At 39.1% G+C, this 19,574-nt stretch overlaps 1 protein-coding gene across 1 annotated transcript in view; it reads left to right on the top strand.

Annotated features, from left to right (window-relative positions):
* The window catches only part of LOC137524164 (indolethylamine N-methyltransferase-like), a 543,463-nt gene that overhangs the window by 409,377 nt on the left and 114,512 nt on the right, over positions 1-19,574 (top strand). The window lies entirely within an intron of this gene.

Raw genomic sequence — 19,574 nt, 5'->3', positions numbered from 1 at the left:
CATAGCTGGGATTTGAACCCAGAACCTAGTGTGTAGTAGGTATCTGTCTTACCCTCTAGACCATGACCCACACTGCATGCTAAAGCTGCCGGTAGCATAAACCATACTTCCATTATGATCAATTCGATAGAAAAAGTAGCATGATTAAGGATTTGTACTTTTTGAAAAGCATGCTTATTTATATACCATAGCTGGGATTTGAACCCAGAACCTAGTGTGTAGTAGGTATCTGTCTTACCCTCTAGACCATGACCCACACTGCATGCTAAAGCTGCCGGTAGCATAAACCATACTTCCATTATGATCAATTCGATAGAAAAAGTAGCATGATTAAGGATTTGTACTTTTTGAAAAGCATGCTTATTTATATACCATAGCTGGGATTTGAACCCAGAACCTAGTGTGTAGTAGGTATCTGTCTTACCCTCTAGACCATGACCCACACTGCATGCTAAAGCTGCCGGTAGCATAAACCATACTTCCATTATGATCAATTCGATAGAAAAAGTAGCATGATTAAGGATTTGTACTTTTTGAAAAGCATGCTTATTTATATACCATAGCTGGGATTTGAACCCAGAACCTAGTGTGTAGTAGGTATCTGTCTTACCCTCTAGACCATGACCCACACTGCATGCTAAAGCTGCCGGTAGCATAAACCATACTTCCATTATGATCAATTCGATAGAAAAAGTAGCATGATTAAGGATTTGTACTTTTTGAAAAGCATGCTTATTTATATACCATAGCTGGGATTTGAACCCAGAACCTAGTGTGTAGTAGGTATCTGTCTTACCCTCTAGACCATGACCCACACTGCATGCTAAAGCTGCCGGTAGCATAAACCATACTTCCATTATGATCAATTCGATAGAAAAAGTAGCATGATTAAGGATTTGTACTTTTTGAAAAGCATGCTTATTTATATACCATAGCTGGGATTTGAACCCAGAACCTAGTGTGTAGTAGGTATCTGTCTTACCCTCTAGACCATGACCCACACTGCATGCTAAAGCTGCCGGTAGCATAAACCATACTTCCATTATGATCAATTCGATAGAAAAAGTAGCATGATTAAGGATTTGTACTTTTTGAAAAGCATGCTTATTTATATACCATAGCTGGGATTTGAACCCAGAACCTAGTGTGTAGTAGGTATCTGTCTTACCCTCTAGACCATGACCCACACTGCATGCTAAAGCTGCCGGTAGCATAAACCATACTTCCATTATGATCAATTCGATAGAAAAAGTAGCATGATTAAGGATTTGTACTTTTTGAAAAGCATGCTTATTTATATACCATAGCTGGGATTTGAACCCAGAACCTAGTGTGTAGTAGGTATCTGTCTTACCCTCTAGACCATGACCCACACTGCATGCTAAAGCTGCCGGTAGCATAAACCATACTTCCATTATGATCAATTCGATAGAAAAAGTAGCATGATTAAGGATTTGTACTTTTTGAAAAGCATGCTTATTTATATACCATAGCTGGGATTTGAACCCAGAACCTAGTGTGTAGTAGGTATCTGTCTTACCCTCTAGACCATGACCCACACTGCATGCTAAAGCTGCCGGTAGCATAAACCATACTTCCATTATGATCAATTCGATAGAAAAAGTAGCATGATTAAGGATTTGTACTTTTTGAAAAGCATGCTTATTTATATACCATAGCTGGGATTTGAACCCAGAACCTAGTGTGTAGTAGGTATCTGTCTTACCCTCTAGACCATGACCCACACTGCATGCTAAAGCTGCCGGTAGCATAAACCATACTTCCATTATGATCAATTCGATAGAAAAAGTAGCATGATTAAGGATTTGTACTTTTTGAAAAGCATGCTTATTTATATACCATAGCTGGGATTTGAACCCAGAACCTAGTGTGTAGTAGGTATCTGTCTTACCCTCTAGACCATGACCCACACTGCATGCTAAAGCTGCCGGTAGCATAAACCATACTTCCATTATGATCAATTCGATAGAAAAAGTAGCATGATTAAGGATTTGTACTTTTTGAAAAGCATGCTTATTTATATACCATAGCTGGGATTTGAACCCAGAACCTAGTGTGTAGTAGGTATCTGTCTTACCCTCTAGACCATGACCCACACTGCATGCTAAAGCTGCCGGTAGCATAAACCATACTTCCATTATGATCAATTCGATAGAAAAAGTAGCATGATTAAGGATTTGTACTTTTTGAAAAGCATGCTTATTTATATACCATAGCTGGGATTTGAACCCAGAACCTAGTGTGTAGTAGGTATCTGTCTTACCCTCTAGACCATGACCCACACTGCATGCTAAAGCTGCCGGTAGCATAAACCATACTTCCATTATGATCAATTCGATAGAAAAAGTAGCATGATTAAGGATTTGTACTTTTTGAAAAGCATGCTTATTTATATACCATAGCTGGGATTTGAACCCAGAACCTAGTGTGTAGTAGGTATCTGTCTTACCCTCTAGACCATGACCCACACTGCATGCTAAAGCTGCCGGTAGCATAAACCATACTTCCATTATGATCAATTCGATAGAAAAAGTAGCATGATTAAGGATTTGTACTTTTTGAAAAGCATGCTTATTTATATACCATAGCTGGGATTTGAACCCAGAACCTAGTGTGTAGTAGGTATCTGTCTTACCCTCTAGACCATGACCCACACTGCATGCTAAAGCTGCCGGTAGCATAAACCATACTTCCATTATGATCAATTCGATAGAAAAAGTAGCATGATTAAGGATTTGTACTTTTTGAAAAGCATGCTTATTTATATACCATAGCTGGGATTTGAACCCAGAACCTAGTGTGTAGTAGGTATCTGTCTTACCCTCTAGACCATGACCCACACTGCATGCTAAAGCTGCCGGTAGCATAAACCATACTTCCATTATGATCAATTCGATAGAAAAAGTAGCATGATTAAGGATTTGTACTTTTTGAAAAGCATGCTTATTTATATACCATAGCTGGGATTTGAACCCAGAACCTAGTGTGTAGTAGGTATCTGTCTTACCCTCTAGACCATGACCCACACTGCATGCTAAAGCTGCCGGTAGCATAAACCATACTTCCATTATGATCAATTCGATAGAAAAAGTAGCATGATTAAGGATTTGTACTTTTTGAAAAGCATGCTTATTTATATACCATAGCTGGGATTTGAACCCAGAACCTAGTGTGTAGTAGGTATCTGTCTTACCCTCTAGACCATGACCCACACTGCATGCTAAAGCTGCCGGTAGCATAAACCATACTTCCATTATGATCAATTCGATAGAAAAAGTAGCATGATTAAGGATTTGTACTTTTTGAAAAGCATGCTTATTTATATACCATAGCTGGGATTTGAACCCAGAACCTAGTGTGTAGTAGGTATCTGTCTTACCCTCTAGACCATGACCCACACTGCATGCTAAAGCTGCCGGTAGCATAAACCATACTTCCATTATGATCAATTCGATAGAAAAAGTAGCATGATTAAGGATTTGTACTTTTTGAAAAGCATGCTTATTTATATACCATAGCTGGGATTTGAACCCAGAACCTAGTGTGTAGTAGGTATCTGTCTTACCCTCTAGACCATGACCCACACTGCATGCTAAAGCTGCCGGTAGCATAAACCATACTTCCATTATGATCAATTCGATAGAAAAAGTAGCATGATTAAGGATTTGTACTTTTTGAAAAGCATGCTTATTTATATACCATAGCTGGGATTTGAACCCAGAACCTAGTGTGTAGTAGGTATCTGTCTTACCCTCTAGACCATGACCCACACTGCATGCTAAAGCTGCCGGTAGCATAAACCATACTTCCATTATGATCAATTCGATAGAAAAAGTAGCATGATTAAGGATTTGTACTTTTTGAAAAGCATGCTTATTTATATACCATAGCTGGGATTTGAACCCAGAACCTAGTGTGTAGTAGGTATCTGTCTTACCCTCTAGACCATGACCCACACTGCATGCTAAAGCTGCCGGTAGCATAAACCATACTTCCATTATGATCAATTCGATAGAAAAAGTAGCATGATTAAGGATTTGTACTTTTTGAAAAGCATGCTTATTTATATACCATAGCTGGGATTTGAACCCAGAACCTAGTGTGTAGTAGGTATCTGTCTTACCCTCTAGACCATGACCCACACTGCATGCTAAAGCTGCCGGTAGCATAAACCATACTTCCATTATGATCAATTCGATAGAAAAAGTAGCATGATTAAGGATTTGTACTTTTTGAAAAGCATGCTTATTTATATACCATAGCTGGGATTTGAACCCAGAACCTAGTGTGTAGTAGGTATCTGTCTTACCCTCTAGACCATGACCCACACTGCATGCTAAAGCTGCCGGTAGCATAAACCATACTTCCATTATGATCAATTCGATAGAAAAAGTAGCATGATTAAGGATTTGTACTTTTTGAAAAGCATGCTTATTTATATACCATAGCTGGGATTTGAACCCAGAACCTAGTGTGTAGTAGGTATCTGTCTTACCCTCTAGACCATGACCCACACTGCATGCTAAAGCTGCCGGTAGCATAAACCATACTTCCATTATGATCAATTCGATAGAAAAAGTAGCATGATTAAGGATTTGTACTTTTTGAAAAGCATGCTTATTTATATACCATAGCTGGGATTTGAACCCAGAACCTAGTGTGTAGTAGGTATCTGTCTTACCCTCTAGACCATGACCCACACTGCATGCTAAAGCTGCCGGTAGCATAAACCATACTTTCCAGTATGACAATTCGATAGAAAAAGTAGCATGATTAAGGATTTGTACTTTTTGAAAAAGCATGCGTATTTATATACCACAGCTGGGATATGAACCCAGAACCTAGTGAGTAGGTAGGTATGTGTCCCTTACCCCTCTAGGACCATGACCCACACTAGCATGCTAAAGCTGCCGGGTAGCATCTTCCATTATGATCAATTCGATAGAAAAAGTAGCATGATTAAGGATTTGTACTTTTTGAAAAGCATGCTTATTTATATACCATAGCTGGGATTTGAACCCAGAACCTAGTGTGTAGTAGGTATCTGTCTTACCCTCTAGACCATGACCCACACTGCATGCTAAAGCTGCCGGTAGCATAAACCATACTTCCATTATGATCAATTCGATAGAAAAAGTAGCATGATTAAGGATTTGTACTTTTTGAAAAGCATGCTTATTTATATACCATAGCTGGGATTTGAACCCAGAACCTAGTGTGTAGTAGGTATCTGTCTTACCCTCTAGACCATGACCCACACTGCATGCTAAAGCTGCCGGTAGCATAAACCATACTTCCATTATGATCAATTCGATAGAAAAAGTAGCATGATTAAGGATTTGTACTTTTTGAAAAGCATGCTTATTTATATACCATAGCTGGGATTTGAACCCAGAACCTAGTGTGTAGTAGGTATCTGTCTTACCCTCTAGACCATGACCCACACTGCATGCTAAAGCTGCCGGTAGCATAAACCATACTTCCATTATGATCAATTCGATAGAAAAAGTAGCATGATTAAGGATTTGTACTTTTTGAAAAGCATGCTTATTTATATACCATAGCTGGGATTTGAACCCAGAACCTAGTGTGTAGTAGGTATCTGTCTTACCCTCTAGACCATGACCCACACTGCATGCTAAAGCTGCCGGTAGCATAAACCATACTTCCATTATGATCAATTCGATAGAAAAAGTAGCATGATTAAGGATTTGTACTTTTTGAAAAGCATGCTTATTTATATACCATAGCTGGGATTTGAACCCAGAACCTAGTGTGTAGTAGGTATCTGTCTTACCCTCTAGACCATGACCCACACTGCATGCTAAAGCTGCCGGTAGCATAAACCATACTTCCATTATGATCAATTCGATAGAAAAAGTAGCATGATTAAGGATTTGTACTTTTTGAAAAGCATGCTTATTTATATACCATAGCTGGGATTTGAACCCAGAACCTAGTGTGTAGTAGGTATCTGTCTTACCCTCTAGACCATGACCCACACTGCATGCTAAAGCTGCCGGTAGCATAAACCATACTTCCATTATGATCAATTCGATAGAAAAAGTAGCATGATTAAGGATTTGTACTTTTTGAAAAGCATGCTTATTTATATACCATAGCTGGGATTTGAACCCAGAACCTAGTGTGTAGTAGGTATCTGTCTTACCCTCTAGACCATGACCCACACTGCATGCTAAAGCTGCCGGTAGCATAAACCATACTTCCATTATGATCAATTCGATAGAAAAAGTAGCATGATTAAGGATTTGTACTTTTTGAAAAGCATGCTTATTTATATACCATAGCTGGGATTTGAACCCAGAACCTAGTGTGTAGTAGGTATCTGTCTTACCCTCTAGACCATGACCCACACTGCATGCTAAAGCTGCCGGTAGCATAAACCATACTTCCATTATGATCAATTCGATAGAAAAAGTAGCATGATTAAGGATTTGTACTTTTTGAAAAGCATGCTTATTTATATACCATAGCTGGGATTTGAACCCAGAACCTAGTGTGTAGTAGGTATCTGTCTTACCCTCTAGACCATGACCCACACTGCATGCTAAAGCTGCCGGTAGCATAAACCATACTTCCATTATGATCAATTCGATAGAAAAAGTAGCATGATTAAGGATTTGTACTTTTTGAAAAGCATGCTTATTTATATACCATAGCTGGGATTTGAACCCAGAACCTAGTGTGTAGTAGGTATCTGTCTTACCCTCTAGACCATGACCCACACTGCATGCTAAAGCTGCCGGTAGCATAAACCATACTTCCATTATGATCAATTCGATAGAAAAAGTAGCATGATTAAGGATTTGTACTTTTTGAAAAGCATGCTTATTTATATACCATAGCTGGGATTTGAACCCAGAACCTAGTGTGTAGTAGGTATCTGTCTTACCCTCTAGACCATGACCCACACTGCATGCTAAAGCTGCCGGTAGCATAAACCATACTTCCATTATGATCAATTCGATAGAAAAAGTAGCATGATTAAGGATTTGTACTTTTTGAAAAGCATGCTTATTTATATACCATAGCTGGGATTTGAACCCAGAACCTAGTGTGTAGTAGGTATCTGTCTTACCCTCTAGACCATGACCCACACTGCATGCTAAAGCTGCCGGTAGCATAAACCATACTTCCATTATGATCAATTCGATAGAAAAAGTAGCATGATTAAGGATTTGTACTTTTTGAAAAGCATGCTTATTTATATACCATAGCTGGGATTTGAACCCAGAACCTAGTGTGTAGTAGGTATCTGTCTTACCCTCTAGACCATGACCCACACTGCATGCTAAAGCTGCCGGTAGCATAAACCATACTTCCATTATGATCAATTCGATAGAAAAAGTAGCATGATTAAGGATTTGTACTTTTTGAAAAGCATGCTTATTTATATACCATAGCTGGGATTTGAACCCAGAACCTAGTGTGTAGTAGGTATCTGTCTTACCCTCTAGACCATGACCCACACTGCATGCTAAAGCTGCCGGTAGCATAAACCATACTTCCATTATGATCAATTCGATAGAAAAAGTAGCATGATTAAGGATTTGTACTTTTTGAAAAGCATGCTTATTTATATACCATAGCTGGGATTTGAACCCAGAACCTAGTGTGTAGTAGGTATCTGTCTTACCCTCTAGACCATGACCCACACTGCATGCTAAAGCTGCCGGTAGCATAAACCATACTTCCATTATGATCAATTCGATAGAAAAAGTAGCATGATTAAGGATTTGTACTTTTTGAAAAGCATGCTTATTTATATACCATAGCTGGGATTTGAACCCAGAACCTAGTGTGTAGTAGGTATCTGTCTTACCCTCTAGACCATGACCCACACTGCATGCTAAAGCTGCCGGTAGCATAAACCATACTTCCATTATGATCAATTCGATAGAAAAAGTAGCATGATTAAGGATTTGTACTTTTTGAAAAGCATGCTTATTTATATACCATAGCTGGGATTTGAACCCAGAACCTAGTGTGTAGTAGGTATCTGTCTTACCCTCTAGACCATGACCCACACTGCATGCTAAAGCTGCCGGTAGCATAAACCATACTTCCATTATGATCAATTCGATAGAAAAAGTAGCATGATTAAGGATTTGTACTTTTTGAAAAGCATGCTTATTTATATACCATAGCTGGGATTTGAACCCAGAACCTAGTGTGTAGTAGGTATCTGTCTTACCCTCTAGACCATGACCCACACTGCATGCTAAAGCTGCCGGTAGCATAAACCATACTTCCATTATGATCAATTCGATAGAAAAAGTAGCATGATTAAGGATTTGTACTTTTTGAAAAGCATGCTTATTTATATACCATAGCTGGGATTTGAACCCAGAACCTAGTGTGTAGTAGGTATCTGTCTTACCCTCTAGACCATGACCCACACTGCATGCTAAAGCTGCCGGTAGCATAAACCATACTTCCATTATGATCAATTCGATAGAAAAAGTAGCATGATTAAGGATTTGTACTTTTTGAAAAGCATGCTTATTTATATACCATAGCTGGGATTTGAACCCAGAACCTAGTGTGTAGTAGGTATCTGTCTTACCCTCTAGACCATGACCCACACTGCATGCTAAAGCTGCCGGTAGCATAAACCATACTTCCATTATGATCAATTCGATAGAAAAAGTAGCATGATTAAGGATTTGTACTTTTTGAAAAGCATGCTTATTTATATACCATAGCTGGGATTTGAACCCAGAACCTAGTGTGTAGTAGGTATCTGTCTTACCCTCTAGACCATGACCCACACTGCATGCTAAAGCTGCCGGTAGCATAAACCATACTTCCATTATGATCAATTCGATAGAAAAAGTAGCATGATTAAGGATTTGTACTTTTTGAAAAGCATGCTTATTTATATACCATAGCTGGGATTTGAACCCAGAACCTAGTGTGTAGTAGGTATCTGTCTTACCCTCTAGACCATGACCCACACTGCATGCTAAAGCTGCCGGTAGCATAAACCATACTTCCATTATGATCAATTCGATAGAAAAAGTAGCATGATTAAGGATTTGTACTTTTTGAAAAGCATGCTTATTTATATACCATAGCTGGGATTTGAACCCAGAACCTAGTGTGTAGTAGGTATCTGTCTTACCCTCTAGACCATGACCCACACTGCATGCTAAAGCTGCCGGTAGCATAAACCATACTTCCATTATGATCAATTCGATAGAAAAAGTAGCATGATTAAGGATTTGTACTTTTTGAAAAGCATGCTTATTTATATACCATAGCTGGGATTTGAACCCAGAACCTAGTGTGTAGTAGGTATCTGTCTTACCCTCTAGACCATGACCCACACTGCATGCTAAAGCTGCCGGTAGCATAAACCATACTTCCATTATGATCAATTCGATAGAAAAAGTAGCATGATTAAGGATTTGTACTTTTTGAAAAGCATGCTTATTTATATACCATAGCTGGGATTTGAACCCAGAACCTAGTGTGTAGTAGGTATCTGTCTTACCCTCTAGACCATGACCCACACTGCATGCTAAAGCTGCCGGTAGCATAAACCATACTTCCATTATGATCAATTCGATAGAAAAAGTAGCATGATTAAGGATTTGTACTTTTTGAAAAGCATGCTTATTTATATACCATAGCTGGGATTTGAACCCAGAACCTAGTGTGTAGTAGGTATCTGTCTTACCCTCTAGACCATGACCCACACTGCATGCTAAAGCTGCCGGTAGCATAAACCATACTTCCATTATGATCAATTCGATAGAAAAAGTAGCATGATTAAGGATTTGTACTTTTTGAAAAGCATGCTTATTTATATACCATAGCTGGGATTTGAACCCAGAACCTAGTGTGTAGTAGGTATCTGTCTTACCCTCTAGACCATGACCCACACTGCATGCTAAAGCTGCCGGTAGCATAAACCATACTTCCATTATGATCAATTCGATAGAAAAAGTAGCATGATTAAGGATTTGTACTTTTTGAAAAGCATGCTTATTTATATACCATAGCTGGGATTTGAACCCAGAACCTAGTGTGTAGTAGGTATCTGTCTTACCCTCTAGACCATGACCCACACTGCATGCTAAAGCTGCCGGTAGCATAAACCATACTTCCATTATGATCAATTCGATAGAAAAAGTAGCATGATTAAGGATTTGTACTTTTTGAAAAGCATGCTTATTTATATACCATAGCTGGGATTTGAACCCAGAACCTAGTGTGTAGTAGGTATCTGTCTTACCCTCTAGACCATGACCCACACTGCATGCTAAAGCTGCCGGTAGCATAAACCATACTTCCATTATGATCAATTCGATAGAAAAAGTAGCATGATTAAGGATTTGTACTTTTTGAAAAGCATGCTTATTTATATACCATAGCTGGGATTTGAACCCAGAACCTAGTGTGTAGTAGGTATCTGTCTTACCCTCTAGACCATGACCCACACTGCATGCTAAAGCTGCCGGTAGCATAAACCATACTTCCATTATGATCAATTCGATAGAAAAAGTAGCATGATTAAGGATTTGTACTTTTTGAAAAGCATGCTTATTTATATACCATAGCTGGGATTTGAACCCAGAACCTAGTGTGTAGTAGGTATCTGTCTTACCCTCTAGACCATGACCCACACTGCATGCTAAAGCTGCCGGTAGCATAAACCATACTTCCATTATGATCAATTCGATAGAAAAAGTAGCATGATTAAGGATTTGTACTTTTTGAAAAGCATGCTTATTTATATACCATAGCTGGGATTTGAACCCAGAACCTAGTGTGTAGTAGGTATCTGTCTTACCCTCTAGACCATGACCCACACTGCATGCTAAAGCTGCCGGTAGCATAAACCATACTTCCATTATGATCAATTCGATAGAAAAAGTAGCATGATTAAGGATTTGTACTTTTTGAAAAGCATGCTTATTTATATACCATAGCTGGGATTTGAACCCAGAACCTAGTGTGTAGTAGGTATCTGTCTTACCCTCTAGACCATGACCCACACTGCATGCTAAAGCTGCCGGTAGCATAAACCATACTTCCATTATGATCAATTCGATAGAAAAAGTAGCATGATTAAGGATTTGTACTTTTTGAAAAGCATGCTTATTTATATACCATAGCTGGGATTTGAACCCAGAACCTAGTGTGTAGTAGGTATCTGTCTTACCCTCTAGACCATGACCCACACTGCATGCTAAAGCTGCCGGTAGCATAAACCATACTTCCATTATGATCAATTCGATAGAAAAAGTAGCATGATTAAGGATTTGTACTTTTTGAAAAGCATGCTTATTTATATACCATAGCTGGGATTTGAACCCAGAACCTAGTGTGTAGTAGGTATCTGTCTTACCCTCTAGACCATGACCCACACTGCATGCTAAAGCTGCCGGTAGCATAAACCATACTTCCATTATGATCAATTCGATAGAAAAAGTAGCATGATTAAGGATTTGTACTTTTTGAAAAGCATGCTTATTTATATACCATAGCTGGGATTTGAACCCAGAACCTAGTGTGTAGTAGGTATCTGTCTTACCCTCTAGACCATGACCCACACTGCATGCTAAAGCTGCCGGTAGCATAAACCATACTTCCATTATGATCAATTCGATAGAAAAAGTAGCATGATTAAGGATTTGTACTTTTTGAAAAGCATGCTTATTTATATACCATAGCTGGGATTTGAACCCAGAACCTAGTGTGTAGTAGGTATCTGTCTTACCCTCTAGACCATGACCCACACTGCATGCTAAAGCTGCCGGTAGCATAAACCATACTTCCATTATGATCAATTCGATAGAAAAAGTAGCATGATTAAGGATTTGTACTTTTTGAAAAGCATGCTTATTTATATACCATAGCTGGGATTTGAACCCAGAACCTAGTGTGTAGTAGGTATCTGTCTTACCCTCTAGACCATGACCCACACTGCATGCTAAAGCTGCCGGTAGCATAAACCATACTTCCATTATGATCAATTCGATAGAAAAAGTAGCATGATTAAGGATTTGTACTTTTTGAAAAGCATGCTTATTTATATACCATAGCTGGGATTTGAACCCAGAACCTAGTGTGTAGTAGGTATCTGTCTTACCCTCTAGACCATGACCCACACTGCATGCTAAAGCTGCCGGTAGCATAAACCATACTTCCATTATGATCAATTCGATAGAAAAAGTAGCATGATTAAGGATTTGTACTTTTTGAAAAGCATGCTTATTTATATACCATAGCTGGGATTTGAACCCAGAACCTAGTGTGTAGTAGGTATCTGTCTTACCCTCTAGACCATGACCCACACTGCATGCTAAAGCTGCCGGTAGCATAAACCATACTTCCATTATGATCAATTCGATAGAAAAAGTAGCATGATTAAGGATTTGTACTTTTTGAAAAGCATGCTTATTTATATACCATAGCTGGGATTTGAACCCAGAACCTAGTGTGTAGTAGGTATGCTGTCTTACCCTCTAGACCATGACCCACACTGCATGCTAAAGCTGCCGGTAGCATAAACCATACTTCCATTATGATCAATTCGATAGAAAAAGTAGCATGATTAAGGATTTGTACTTTTTGAAAAGCATGCTTATTTATATACCATAGCTGGGATTTGAACCCAGAACCTAGTGTGTAGTAGGTATCTGTCTTACCCTCTAGACCATGACCCACACTGCATGCTAAAGCTGCCGGTAGCATAAACCATACTTCCATTATGATCAATTCGATAGAAAAAGTAGCATGATTAAGGATTTGTACTTTTTGAAAAGCATGCTTATTTATATACCATAGCTGGGATTTGAACCCAGAACCTAGTGTGTAGTAGGTATCTGTCTTACCCTCTAGACCATGACCCACACTGCATGCTAAAGCTGCCGGTAGCATAAACCATACTTCCATTATGATCAATTCGATAGAAAAAGTAGCATGATTAAGGATTTGTACTTTTTGAAAAGCATGCTTATTTATATACCATAGCTGGGATTTGAACCCAGAACCTAGTGTGTAGTAGGTATCTGTCTTACCCTCTAGACCATGACCCACACTGCATGCTAAAGCTGCCGGTAGCATAAACCATACTTCCATTATGATCAATTCGATAGAAAAAGTAGCATGATTAAGGATTTGTACTTTTTGAAAAGCATGCTTATTTATATACCATAGCTGGGATTTGAACCCAGAACCTAGTGTGTAGTAGGTATCTGTCTTACCCTCTAGACCATGACCCACACTGCATGCTAAAGCTGCCGGTAGCATAAACCATACTTCCATTATGATCAATTCGATAGAAAAAGTAGCATGATTAAGGATTTGTACTTTTTGAAAAGCATGCTTATTTATATACCATAGCTGGGATTTGAACCCAGAACCTAGTGTGTAGTAGGTATCTGTCTTACCCTCTAGACCATGACCCACACTGCATGCTAAAGCTGCCGGTAGCATAAACCATACTTCCATTATGATCAATTCGATAGAAAAAGTAGCATGATTAAGGATTTGTACTTTTTGAAAAGCATGCTTATTTATATACCATAGCTGGGATTTGAACCCAGAACCTAGTGTGTAGTAGGTATCTGTCTTACCCTCTAGACCATGACCCACACTGCATGCTAAAGCTGCCGGTAGCATAAACCATACTTCCATTATGATCAATTCGATAGAAAAAGTAGCATGATTAAGGATTTGTACTTTTTGAAAAGCATGCTTATTTATATACCATAGCTGGGATTTGAACCCAGAACCTAGTGTGTAGTAGGTATCTGTCTTACCCTCTAGACCATGACCCACACTGCATGCTAAAGCTGCCGGTAGCATAAACCATACTTCCATTATGATCAATTCGATAGAAAAAGTAGCATGATTAAGGATTTGTACTTTTTGAAAAGCATGCTTATTTATATACCATAGCTGGGATTTGAACCCAGAACCTAGTGTGTAGTAGGTATCTGTCTTACCCTCTAGACCATGACCCACACTGCATGCTAAAGCTGCCGGTAGCATAAACCATACTTCCATTATGATCAATTCGATAGAAAAAGTAGCATGATTAAGGATTTGTACTTTTTGAAAAGCATGCTTATTTATATACCATAGCTGGGATTTGAACCCAGAACCTAGTGTGTAGTAGGTATCTGTCTTACCCTCTAGACCATGACCCACACTGCATGCTAAAGCTGCCGGTAGCATAAACCATACTTCCATTATGATCAATTCGATAGAAAAAGTAGCATGATTAAGGATTTGTACTTTTTGAAAAGCATGCTTATTTATATACCATAGCTGGGATTTGAACCCAGAACCTAGTGTGTAGTAGGTATCTGTCTTACCCTCTAGACCATGACCCACACTGCATGCTAAAGCTGCCGGTAGCATAAACCATACTTCCATTATGATCAATTCGATAGAAAAAGTAGCATGATTAAGGATTTGTACTTTTTGAAAAGCATGCTTATTTATATACCATAGCTGGGATTTGAACCCAGAACCTAGTGTGTAGTAGGTATCTGTCTTACCCTCTAGACCATGACCCACACTGCATGCTAAAGCTGCCGGTCGCATAAACCATACTTCCATTATGATCAATTCGATAGAAAAAGTAGCATGATTAAGGATTTGTACTTTTTGAAAAGCATGCTTATTTATATACCATAGCTGGGATTTGAACCCAGAACCTAGTGTGTAGTAGGTATCTGTCTTACCCTCTAGACCATGACCCACACTGCATGCTAAAGCTGCCGGTAGCATAAACCATACTTCCATTATGATCAATTCGATAGAAAAAGTAGCATGATTAAGGATTTGTACTTTTTGAAAAGCATGCTTATTTATATACCATAGCTGGGATTTGAACCCAGAACCTAGTGTGTAGTAGGTATCTGTCTTACCCTCTAGACCATGACCCACACTGCATGCTAAAGCTGCCGGTAGCATAAACCATACTTCCATTATGATCAATTCGATAGAAAAAGTAGCATGATTAAGGATTTGTACTTTTTGAAAAGCATGCTTATTTATATACCATAGCTGGGATTTGAACCCAGAACCTAGTGTGTAGTAGGTATCTGTCTTACCCTCTAGACCATGACCCACACTGCATGCTAAAGCTGCCGGTAGCATAAACCATACTTCCATTATGATCAATTCGATAGAAAAAGTAGCATGATTAAGGATTTGTACTTTTTGAAAAGCATGCTTATTTATATACCATAGCTGGGATTTGAACCCAGAACCTAGTGTTAGTAGGTATCTGTCTTACCCTCTAGACCATGACCCACACTGCATGCTAAAGCTGCCGGTAGCATAAACCATACTTCCATTATGATCAATTCGATAGAAAAAGTAGCATGATTAAGGATTTGTACTTTTTGAAAAGCATGCTTATTTATATACCATAGCTGGGATTTGAACCCAGAACCTAGTGTGTAGTAGGTATCTGTCTTACCCTCTAGACCATGACCCACACTGCATGCTAAAGCTGCCGGTAGCATAAACCATACTTCCATTATGATCAATTCGATAGAAAAAGTAGCATGATTAAGGATTTGTACTTTTTGAAAAGCATGCTTATTTATATACCATAGCTGGGATTTGAACCCAGAACCTAGTGTGTAGTAGGTATCTGTCTTACCCTCTAGACCATGACCCACACTGCATGCTAAAGCTGCCGGTAGCATAAACCATACTTCCATTATGATCAATTCGATAGAAAAAGTAGCATGATTAAGGATTTGTACTTTTTGAAAAGCATGCTTATTTATATACCATAGCTGGGATTTGAACCCAGAACCTAGTGTGTAGTAGGTATCTGTCTTACCCTCTAGACCATGACCCACACTGCATGCTAAAGCTGCCGGTAGCATAAACCATACTTCCATTATGATCAATTCGATAGAAAAAGTAGCATGATTAAGGATTTGTACTTTTTGAAAAGCATGCTTATTTATATACCATAGCTGGGATTTGAACCCAGAACCTAGTGTGTAGTAGGTATCTGTCTTACCCTCTAGACCATGACCCACACTGCATGCTAAAGCTGCCGGTAGCATAAACCATACTTCCATTATGATCAATTCGATAGAAAAAGTAGCATGATTAAGGATTTGTACTTTTTGAAAAGCATGCTTATTTATATACCATAGCTGGGATTTGAACCCAGAACCTAGTGTGTAGTAGGTATCTGTCTTACCCTCTAGACCATGACCCACACTGCATGCTAAAGCTGCCGGTAGCATAAACCATACTTCCATTATGATCAATTCGATAGAAAAAGTAGCATGATTAAGGATTTGTACTTTTTGAAAAGCATGCTTATTTATATACCATAGCTGGGATTTGAACCCAGAACCTAGTGTGTAGTAGGTATCTGTCTTACCCTCTAGACCATGACCCACACTGCATGCTAAAGCTGCCGGTAGCATAAACCATACTTCCATTATGATCAATTCGATAGAAAAAGTAGCATGATTAAGGATTTGTACTTTTTGAAAAGCATGCTTATTTATATACCATAGCTGGGATTTGAACCCAGAACCTAGTGTGTAGTAGGTATCTGTCTTACCCTCTAGACCATGACCCACACTGCATGCTAAAGCTGCCGGTAGCATAAACCATACTTCCATTATGATCAATTCGATAGAAAAAGTAGCATGATTAAGGATTTGTACTTTTTGAAAAGCATGCTTATTTATATACCATAGCTGGGATTTGAACCCAGAACCTAGTGTGTAGTAGGTATCTGTCTTACCCTCTAGACCATGACCCACACTGCATGCTAAAGCTGCCGGTAGCATAAACCATACTTCCATTATGATCAATTCGATAGAAAAAGTAGCATGATTAAGGATTTGTACTTTTTGAAAAGCATGCTTATTTATATACCATAGCTGGGATTTGAACCCAGAACCTAGTGTGTAGTAGGTATCTGTCTTACCCTCTAGACCATGACCCACACTGCATGCTAAAGCTGCCGGTAGCATAAACCATACTTCCATTATGATCAATTCGATAGAAAAAGTAGCATGATTAAGGATTTGTACTTTTTGAAAAGCATGCTTATTTATATACCATAGCTGGGATTTGAACCCAGAACCTAGTGTGTAGTAGGTATCTGTCTTACCCTCTAGACCATGACCCACACTGCATGCTAAAGCTGCCGGTAGCATAAACCATACTTCCATTATGATCAATTCGATAGAAAAAGTAGCATGATTAAGGATTTGTACTTTTTGAAAAGCATGCTTATTTATATACCATAGCTGGGATTTGAACCCAGAACCTAGTGTGTAGTAGGTATCTGTCTTACCCTCTAGACCATGACCCACACTGCATGCTAAAGCTGCCGGTAGCATAAACCATACTTCCATTATGATCAATTCGATAGAAAAAGTAGCATGATTAAGGATTTGTACTTTTTGAAAAGCATGCTTATTTATATACCATAGCTGGGATTTGAACCCAGAACCTAGTGTGTAGTAGGTATCTGTCTTACCCTCTAGACCATGACCCACACTGCATGCTAAAGCTGCCGGTAGCATAAACCATACTTCCATTATGATCAATTCGATAGAAAAAGTAGCATGATTAAGGATTTGTACTTTTTGAAAAGCATGCTTATTTATATACCATAGCTGGGATTTGAACCCAGAACCTAGTGTGTAGTAGGTATCTGTCTTACCCTCTAGACCATGACCCACACTGCATGCTAAAGCTGCCGGTAGCATAAACCATACTTCCATTATGATCAATTCGATAGAAAAAGTAGCATGATTAAGGATTTGTACTTTTTGAAAAGCATGCTTATTTATATACCATAGCTGGGATTTGAACCCAGAACCTAGTGTGTAGTAGGTATCTGTCTTACCCTCTAGACCATGACCCACACTGCATGCTAAAGCTGCCGGTAGCATAAACCATACTTCCATTATGATCAATTCGATAGAAAAAGTAGCATGATTAAGGATTTGTACTTTTTGAAAAGCATGCTTATTTATATACCATAGCTGGGATTTGAACCCAGAACCTAGTGTGTAGTAGGTATCTGTCTTACCCTCTAGACCATGACCCACACTGCATGCTAAAGCTGCCGGTAGCATAAACCATACTTCCATTATGATCAATTCGATAGAAAAAGTAGCATGATTAAGGATTTGTACTTTTTGAAAAGCATGCTTATTTATATACCATAGCTGGGATTTGAACCCAGAACCTAGTGTGTAGTAGGTATGTGTCTTACCCTCTAGACCATGACCCACACTGCATGCTAAAGCTGCCGGTAGCATGAACCATACTTCCATTATGATCAATTCGATAGAAAAAGTAGCATGATTAAGGATTTGTACTTTTTGAAAAGCATGCTTATTTATATACCATAGCTGGGATTTGAACCCAGAACCTAGTGTGTAGTAGGTATGTGTCTTACCCTCTAGACCATGACCCACACTGCATGCTAAAGCTGCCGGTAGCATGAACCATACTTCCATTATGATCAATTCGATAGAAAAAGTAGCATGATTAAGGATTTGTACTTTTTGAAAAGCATGCTTATTTATATACCATAGCTGGGATTTGAACCCAGAACCTAGTGTGTAGTAGGTATCTGTCTTACCCTCTAGACCATGACCCACACTGCATGCTAAAGCTGCCGGTAGCATAAACCATACTTCCATTATGATCAATTCGATAGAAAAAGTAGCATGATTAAGGATTTGTACTTTTTGAAAAGCATGCTTATATACCATAGCTGGGATTTGAACCCAGGACCTAGTGTGTAGTAGGTATCTGTCTTACCCTCTAGACCATGACCCACACTGCATGCTAAAGCTGCCGGTAGCATAAACCATACTTCCATTATGATCAATTCGATAGAAAAAGTAGCATGATTAAGGATTTGTACTTTTTGAAAAGCATGCTTATATACCATAGCTGGGATTTGAACCCAGGACCTAGTGTGTAGTAGGTTTCTGTCTTACCCTCTAGACCAGGGGTCCCCAAACATTTTGGGTTGAGGGCCGGGTCAACATACTTCAGACCGCTGGTGGGCCGGAGTAAACATAAAATGATGTAGAAGTCTTTGCGGACCAGACAGTGAAGCATACCCAGGTGACACTACTACTACTACTACTAATAAAAATAATAATAATAATAATAATAATAAAGCCAGGCATCTGATATTATTTAAAGGGACACTTAAGTCAAAAAAAAAATGAGTTTTACTCACCTGGGGTTTCCAATAGCCCCCTTCAGCTGTCCGGTGCCCTTGCCGTCTCCCTCCGATCCTCCTGGCCCCGCTGGCAGCCACTTCCTGTTTCGGTGACAGGAGCTGACTGGATGGGGACGCGAGTGATTCTTCGCGTTGCTGGCCACAATAGCGCCATCTATGCTGCTATAGCATATATCATATACCATATAGCAGCATAGAGGGTGCTAATGTGTCTGGGAACGCGAACAATCACTCGCGTCCCCAGCCTGTCAGCTCCTGTCACCGAAACAGGAAGTGGCTGCCGGCGGGGCCAGGAGGATCGGAGGGA

This window comes from Hyperolius riggenbachi, chromosome 7, assembly GCF_040937935.1.
Source record: "Hyperolius riggenbachi isolate aHypRig1 chromosome 7, aHypRig1.pri, whole genome shotgun sequence".
NCBI lineage: Eukaryota > Metazoa > Chordata > Amphibia > Anura > Hyperoliidae > Hyperolius > Hyperolius riggenbachi.
The sequence above is the reverse complement of the archived record's forward strand: the minus strand, read 5'-3'. Positions and strand labels throughout refer to the sequence as shown.